Below are 8,720 nucleotides of genomic sequence, written 5' to 3' on the forward strand. Positions count from 1 at the left end.
AATGTGAACTGTTTCGCAGGCCTCCTTGGATGTTTCTATGGCAATGAACTTGCATTATTTCATATGTCTATAAAGGGCTCTCAAACGCCCCATAAAAGGCTCTCATATACTAGTGCACACCTTTCTCCATACAGTCCGCCTGAACCTCCACAAATCCTTCTTGTTACTTTGAACACATAAGTGTTCCTCCGCAAGGTCGGGTTCATTCTGTAATACCCCGAAAATTACTACAGTAAGAAAGTAAGATAATATCCTTGATATAGTAAAATAAGGAAATAAAGTGATAAATATGTTATTGAGTTATGTAAACATTGTGAAGTATATTATGACATATTAATTCAAGAAAGGATTAAATTGCAAAAGTGAGGAAATTTTTGTTGCCCAAGAGTAAATACTCAAAATTTGAGGGGTTAAAGTGTAAATACAAAAAAGTTAAAGGAGCAATAGTGTAAATATTTAAGGGTGGAATAATCTAGAAACTAAGGAAAATGGATGAATTAGAACCAAATTGAAAAGGTGAAGAATTTTGAGGGACTAAATTACAATTTTACCAAATTAAGTGATGACTCAAGGATGGAATTTCAAAAGATTATAAAGGGCAAAAGATTATAGAGAGAATTCTAGAAGGTAATGATGATGTTTGTTATATTTTTAATTAATTAATTAGATAAATGTTATTTAATTAATATTTTATTAATACTTTTAGTATTATTTTATTATTAAATGATTAATATAAAAGGGAGGAAAGATGATGAAAAATCATCATCTTTCCATGCAACCAACGTTAGAAGAGAAGAGAAGAAAGAAAGTTTTGCTTTCTTTACAATTTGGTCCTTTCACCAAAAATTCACTATTTTCACCTAGATATCGAAAGAATTTCCATAGCTTCCAAGAGAGAAAAATAATAAGGTTACAATGGGGAGCTAGAATGTCAAGTTAGATTCAAGAAATTGAAGCTGGAGGAGAGAGAAAATCAAGTTAAAGATTGAAATCAATAGCATAAGGTAAGAACATCAAAATTTCAATATATTTTTAGGGTTGTTATTGTTGAAAAAGTATGGAAATGATGTTATAGTAGAGTTTTCTTAAATAAAGTCTTATGTTCTTGATATATTAGTAAAGGGAAATAAGTGAAAATGATGGGAAATATTATAGAGAAAGGGAATAAGGGAGTTATAAATTTAGTAATCAACATCTTGCACTAAAACAGTTCTGGACAACAGCAATAGGTTAAATTTGAAAAATCGCCATAAATTGTGAAAATCGAATTAGAGGATGAAAAAAATATGGAATTAAATCTTATTAAGTCTAGTTTCTCATAGAAGAAACGGTGTAAGTAATGGAATTGTAAATCATGAGATTTAATAAATTTTGTGAGACAAGGTCAAAATGAATTCGGGTTCTCTGTTCTGAATTTGGAAAATCATCAAATTTTGAATAAAAATAATTAGAGGCTTAAATTTATATTTTTAATATCCTGAATGAGTCTATTTTCAATAGAAACAAACGGAAACATCATCCAAATTCTGTATAAAGAGATAATTAATTTTTAGTGAAGAAACTGTCAAATAGTGAAACAGGGGAAACTTTAAAGAATAAACTGTACTTATTGGCTAAACCAAAAATTCTAAACATTTTATGTTAAGAAGATGTGTAAGTCTAGTTTTATAGTAATTTAGCAGATCTTAATTTGGAGTTTCGTAGCGCAAGATATAAATAATTTAGTGACTATGACTCAAGTGGACAACTTTGAATTAATATATAAATAAATGATGGGATTATAGATAATGTTACATATAAGCATATTATACATTAAGGATGTGGAATGGAGAGGAGGAGGAGGAAAATAAATGATTATTCAACTAGCATGAGTTTTCATTAAAAATGGCCAATTTGCATGTTTTAGGTTCAAGGACTAAATTGAATAAAAGTAATATTTTAAGGGTAAATTGGTAAAAATGTCAAAAAGTGACCAAATTGCGTGAAATGAATTTTTTATTATTTAAATTAATAAATTGAATGAAATATTAATTTAGATCATGATTGGGTGGAAATTCGAGGAAAATAGAAAATTACCAAAATGTCCCTGAATTTTTTGTATTTCTGTGATTTAGTCTGGTAAGTTCGTGTAACTGAAATTATATTCTTAAATGTTTGAAATGTATGTTATTGATGTGAATATGATTTGAATGTTCATTGTATGAAAATTGATGAAACATTGATATATTTTTATAAAAAGGGGAATAATGCATTGAATGGATGTATGAATGTTTATCACACTATCCATTAGTTCAATCGGTAATTTTGGAGGTTTTGATTCTGATTATAATGACATGTATGAGTTGAATTGGCCAACGTTAGCTCATTAATGTTTTGATTTTGATTGATTTTAAATATGAATGGTTGATGAAATGAAATATCTGTAAATTAATTTGCAAACTACGGTAATGCTCTATAACCTTATTCTGGAGATGGATACGGGTTAGGGGTGTTACACATTCACCAATCCTGGTTTGAATTTTCATGCCCTACTGGAGGCAAATCACATATCATATTCCCATCTCTGTCTCCCATCTCAATCACACATCGTCAGACCTCCACAACTCCACATATAATTCATACACATGGATTTCAATCAACACCACGACACGCATTACACCAAAAATTTCCTCAATTTAACGTGGTTAAACTTATGACCAGTTACACATTTTCATATTTACAAAACAAGCATCATGATATAACATTAATCAGCTATAGAACAACTCAACAATTGCATAACATTCTATCAAACCTAATTATCACATAATATTAAAGGTAAATGAAAAATCATTTAATATCTGACTTTTGGAACTCACCTAGAGGTTGACGTCAAATCCATCTACTTAGCTGGTCCTTTGCTACCCAAGCCTCCAACTTACAAAACATAACAACCATTTTAGACATTCCCAATGAAGACAATTCATCATCATAAAAACCATAATTTATTTGCATGTAGAGGCCATATTTATAACCTTATACAAAATAGAAAAAAATTAATGGATAGCTAAAATCCTTAAAAATCTTCCTCTTTTCTTAAATCCGTGAACATAGAAGGGTTAGGAAGCATATAGGCTTGATAAATCCTTAGTTACTTATGCACAAAATCTAGCTTCTTTCCTGCATGCAGACCATTGCTAATCTTTCTTTCTTACAACCAGACCAGTGAAGAAGATAAAGAAGCAAAAAAAAAATGAATGAACAACACTGAAGAATAATATCTCTCCCTTATATACTACTCATGCACTTCCTTTACCAATCTCAAATTAAATAGCCCAGTGTACATCCATAATCATCATATCACCCACTAAGACATATTCTTAGTTCAAACTTAATGGAACTAAGGTTGAAATCCAACCCTTCCAAAACCTGCTCACCAATTCCTCTTCTTTCCACTAGAACCTACTTAATTCGAAAGCTTTTCAAATTAATCCCCAAAATCACTATTCTAACTTAATTGCTCACCTTCTTAGTGCTTGATGCTATAACAGTCTTCTATAGAAAAATCCATGCAAAGGAGGGCTGATAATTAATCATCTATGGACATCCAAAATTAATTAGAATTATGGATAATGGACAGACTTGAACAACTCAGAAATTGGTTTAGTCAAGTAGTGAAGCCTGCTGCTCAATTTTGAAGCCAAACCATCTATTTAAGGAGGAAAGAGCCAAAATTCAGTTCCAAGCAGCCCAACTATCCATTTCTTATTTAATTTAAGGTCCTTAGAATTGTTAAAAAAATAAAAAAAAACCCAACAACTTTGCTAAGTGACCGCTAAAAACCCCCATTGAAAAATGCCTTGGACTAGCTATTTTTAGCAAATAAAAGCTTCCCCTTACTAATATAAATACCACCCCGTACTCGCTCATTTCATCATCCCTCATTCATTCATTCATTCATCTCTCTCTCTTTTCTCTCTTTGCTTTCCTTTCCCATTTTTCCATTTTCCAAGTGAGTTGCACAAGGATTTGAGTGTAGCCAATTCGGCCATTGGAGGAGCATTTTTGGCTTAACTGCTATAGTAAGGTATGAAGCACAAAGGAGAAGCAAGGAAGCTATGCCACGGAGAACCACCAGAAACAACTTTGCATTTCTCTCCCTTTACTCTTTTAATTTCTTGTTGTTCAATTTAAGAAACATGTTTGTAGCTAAGGTTTTTGTTTTTAATATAATTATGATTTCTTAATTCCTTTGGTGTTAGAATAATTTAATTTTCATAGTTTAGATTATTTATGCTATTAGTGATGTTATATGACTCGACTGTTTATACATTCAAATAAAATTATAACAATGCTATTCATGCATTATAAATGTGGGGAATGCAATTGAATTGATTATTAAGTCCTAATTGGACTGTAATTAATTGACACTCTATCAGAATGATGCATGTTTAATCTATATTCGAGAGAATTAGGTTAAAGTTTTTAATAATTCGAGAGAACCTTATTACCTTGCATAATAATGGATTCATATGATTAAATCGTTTCAGTATAGAAATATTACCGTTGCCTCACATTAATCTATTTTTTTGCTTATTAATTTTACTAAGTTGTTGACATAGACATATGTTATACTTAATAATTTAATAAGTTGAATCCTTAGACGATGCCTGAAAAGTTAACCTTGAAGTCGTAACAGACATAGACATATACAGAGAAGTGGTTAAACTTTGGGCTTTGAGAGAAGCAAAAGTACTCATAATTAAAATAGGATTAATAAATATTGAGTTGCCATGGAATTTTTCGTAACATCATTAGTAATATTTAAATATTTCTAAGTTGGGAAGGAGAATCATTCTGACACATGCATGATATTGAGATTTCTTTGAGAGACTTGCATAATCATTCCTTCATTTATTTAATTTAATTTTTAGTATATTTAGGTTAGTTTAATTTAATCAAACCCATCACTTAAATTTATTTTCATCACCGACCAATTTGCTAGTAAGTAATTTTGCAATACTTGATTCACATAGATAATGCTTGCAGAGATGATACTCGATATACTTACCACTTTATTACTTGTCAATGATTGTTTATATCTGCACATCAATAGAATGATTTCAAGAAAAGTTTTTAGCACCATTTTCAGGGACTATTATGTTAATCATTATTTGTGAAATTATTTTTGCAATTTGGTTTTATTTTTCTTTTTAACTTTATTAATTTTTTTGATATTATTTTCAGGTGTTTATGAGCATTGATCGAATTATCGACTTACTCCTAGTAGACCCTGAAATCAGGTGGACATTCAACAAAAGAAGACGTGAAAGACAACTCGCAAAAATAAACCTTGATTAGAACCAAGATCAAGGAAATGGAGTCGCTTATGCTAGCAATTCAGTCCTTGTTGCGAATGATAAGGACCAAATCATAAGGTAATTGTAAACTGAAAAATATATAGGATTTTTCCTATATAATTCATCACCTTTTTACTTAAATTTGTTGTTAAAACCAAGTAATTGTTTAATAAATTAATGAAATATGCGAAAATATGAAATTAGGACATAGAAATTATTAAAATGTGATTTTATACTTTATTATAAAGTTTTCATGCATAAAATGACTTATTTTATATTAATTTAAGCATATTATATTTTAAGCTATAAAGAGGGCCATGCATGATTAAATTAAATAATAAAATATAAAGTTATATTTAATAATTCATTTTTAATATTTCATTAATAAATTGGGTTTTAATTAATTAAGTAAATTGATTAATTAAAGTGGTTAAATTATATTATTGGTCCTCTAAACTATCTACTATTTTTGGATAGGTCTGAGAGTTTTCTTCTAATAGCAAAACCGTCGACATTGGGGACCGAGTCAACCCAATTTTCAGCTGCACATGGATGTCATAAATCATTTTTTGATTTAATTATACAAAGTCCTCGAAGAGTTAAAGAAATTAGAGATTTTCCCAAAGATTTGCTGATGACCAAGTCTTAGTCCTGAGTTGTTGTGGCACTCAAATTGACCAAAACTCAAGGAAAAATAAGCCACATTTCCACAATTCATAGCCAGCCACTCTTGGGGAAGGTTTCAAAGGATGGACACTCCTATTTTTAGCAAACTAGCTCCCTTGCCTCACCTATAAATAAGAGCTCATTTCTCACTTTTTTAATCATCCCTCATCCCATCATCTCTCACTCATTCATCATTCTCTAAACTCTTTTAGCTATATTTACCCTTCATCATATTTGGATAAGGATTTTAGCAATTAAACCTCTTAAAAAACCCTTGGTCGGCCACCTTGTAGAACCATCAGCAAAGGAGCAAAGCAAATGAGCAAAGGAGCCTTGTCAGTTAGAGTCTTGGGTGACAGCCACTTTGAATTGGGTTTAATATTTCTTTTTTTTTAAAAAAATTCAATTTAAAGATGTTTGCTATATGTTCATTGTTCTTGTTTACAACAATGATATCTTAATTTTATTTAAGCTAGGATGATTATTTTGATTAAATAATATTTTTTTGATTCATGCTTATAATTTTTGTGCCTTAATCGATCTTGTTTTCAATTAAAATCAAGTTTGTATTTCATTCATACGTGGTTGAAATGCACCTGAATTAGTTGAGCGATCCTAACCAGACGACAACTAATGGATGCATAATTGAAATGTGCATGCTCAATTTAGATCCTAACCTGATTGAATTGTAGGTTGCATAACAAATCTAACCAAGCTCTGTTATCTTCATAGTTTTTAGATTTGTGTGATTCAATTGTTTCAAACCTAACACATCCCTGTTACCTCACATGAATGCTAAGAAACCCTTAGTAAATAAGGATCAGTAAAATGCGTATTTACTAAGTAAAAGATTTCGAAAGGACCTAATGTGGTTTCAAAACTCATGAAAGATCGAGTTTCCATGGAATGTTTTTCTGAATGTTATTAAGCATGTTGATAATGAATTGAGTTTATTTAAAGTAATTGTCCTAGTTTCTTTATGTTATAATTGTTGCAAATTGTGTTTAATTTTACTAAAATCTCTTTCATTCATATAGTTTGCATACGTAGGGTAATTTGCATTAGGGATCATTGCATTTAGTTTAAATCACCACTTCTCAAACTATATTGTGTTTTTTATTTACCAAATTGTTAATATAATTTTACAAATTAAGTGACTTAGCACAAATACAATCCCTGTGGAGTCGATAACTCGATACTTACTTATTACTTGATAACGGTTGTGCACACTTGCACAAAACCCAACGTTACAAGTTTTTGGCGCCGTTGCCGGGGATTGTGAACTGTTTCCATAGTCATTTTTTTGTGAAATTTTATATTTTCAATTTGATTTATTTCTAACATTACTAACTTATTCATTTTAATTTTTGTGATTTTCTTCTCAGGTGTTTATGAGCATAGATCGAATTATCGATTTACTCCCTGTAGACCCTGAAATTGAGCGAACTTTCAAACAAAGAGGACGTGAAAGAATAACTTAAAGAGAAGTCGAGATGTACCTTGGAAATCAAAATCTAGACCAAGGTAATGAAGCTGATTATGTACGAAATCCTATCCTCATTGCGGATGATAGGGATTGATGCATCAGACAATATGCTGTGCCACTTTTCAGTGACCTAAACCCAAGAATTAGAGGGCTAGATATTGAGGCAACCCAGTTTGAATTGAAACCAGTGGTGTTTCAAATGCTACAAATGGTGGGCCAATTTAGTGGTATGCCTACAGCACCTTCGATTGTTTATGGAGGTGAGTGATTATTCAAGATAGTCAGTGTGACTGAAGACGCACTGAGGTTGAAGTAGTTTTCGTACTCGTTACGAGATCAAGCACGAGTATGACTCAATTCATTGCCACCAAGTTCCATATCTACATGGCAAGAATTAGCAGAGAGATTTTTGGTTAAGTATTTCCCACCTAGCAAAAATGCTAAGTTAAGGAACAAGATCACAACTTTGCAACAGTTGGATGACGAGTCCTTGAATGAGGCTTGGGAGCAGTTCAAGGAGTTACTTCGTAAGTGTCCTCATCATGAGATTCCTCATTTGTCTAGCTGGAGACATTCTATAATGGTCTCAATTCACATACAAGATTGATGGTAGATACTTCCACGAATGGTGCAATTTTGTCTAAGTCTTATAATGAGGCTCATGAGATCATCAAGAGGATCATGAGTAATAACTATCAATGGCCAACAAATCAAACAACTTTAGGAAGACATGTAGCCGGAGTTTATAAAGTTGACTCCCTCACTTCGTCATTAACTCAGGTATTGTCTATTTTCTCAATGTTAAAAGAATTAACTACTAATATACTAATAATTTTGTAGCTCAGCCACCAAGTCTGTTTGAAGTAGTTTCCTGTGTGTATTGCGGGGAAAGTCATTCTTTTGAGAATTGTCCATCAAATCCCGAGTCAGTGTACTATGTGGGGAACCAATATCAAAATAGGAGTGGACAAGGACCCCAGTCCAACTTCTACAATTCTTCATGGTGTAATCATCCTAACTTTTCTTGGAACAACCAAGGAAATGGACTGAACAATAACTTATTACAACAAAGACCCAACCAATCTCAAGGGTTTAATCAGTAAGCTCCAAAACTACCTCAAGCTGAGGCATCAAACAGTTTGGAGAACTTGTTGAAAGGGTACATGGCAAAGAATGACGCTTTGATCCAAAGCCAAGCGAAAACACTAAAAAATTTGGAAAACCAAATGGGT

At 31.5% G+C, this 8,720-nt stretch overlaps 1 long non-coding RNA gene and 1 other non-coding gene across 2 annotated transcripts; one reads left to right on the forward strand and one right to left on the reverse strand.

The window, feature by feature from the left end:
* The first annotated feature begins 3,934 nt into the window (after positions 1-3,934).
* On the forward strand, positions 3,935-6,457 carry LOC121214695 (uncharacterized). The gene is made up of 3 exons (XR_005910365.1): positions 3,935-4,063; positions 5,224-5,414; positions 5,814-6,457. It is a non-coding gene; the product is annotated as an uncharacterized lncRNA (long non-coding RNA).
* Positions 6,458-7,930: 1,473 nt separating this feature from the next.
* LOC121214918 (small nucleolar RNA R71) lies at positions 7,931-8,037 on the reverse strand. Its single transcript, XR_005910657.1, has one exon. It is a non-coding gene; the product is annotated as a small nucleolar RNA R71 (small nucleolar RNA).
* Positions 8,038-8,720: the final 683 nt, after the last annotated feature.

The sequence above is a fragment of the Gossypium hirsutum genome, chromosome D02, assembly GCF_007990345.1.
Source record: "Gossypium hirsutum isolate 1008001.06 chromosome D02, Gossypium_hirsutum_v2.1, whole genome shotgun sequence".
NCBI lineage: Eukaryota > Viridiplantae > Streptophyta > Magnoliopsida > Malvales > Malvaceae > Gossypium > Gossypium hirsutum.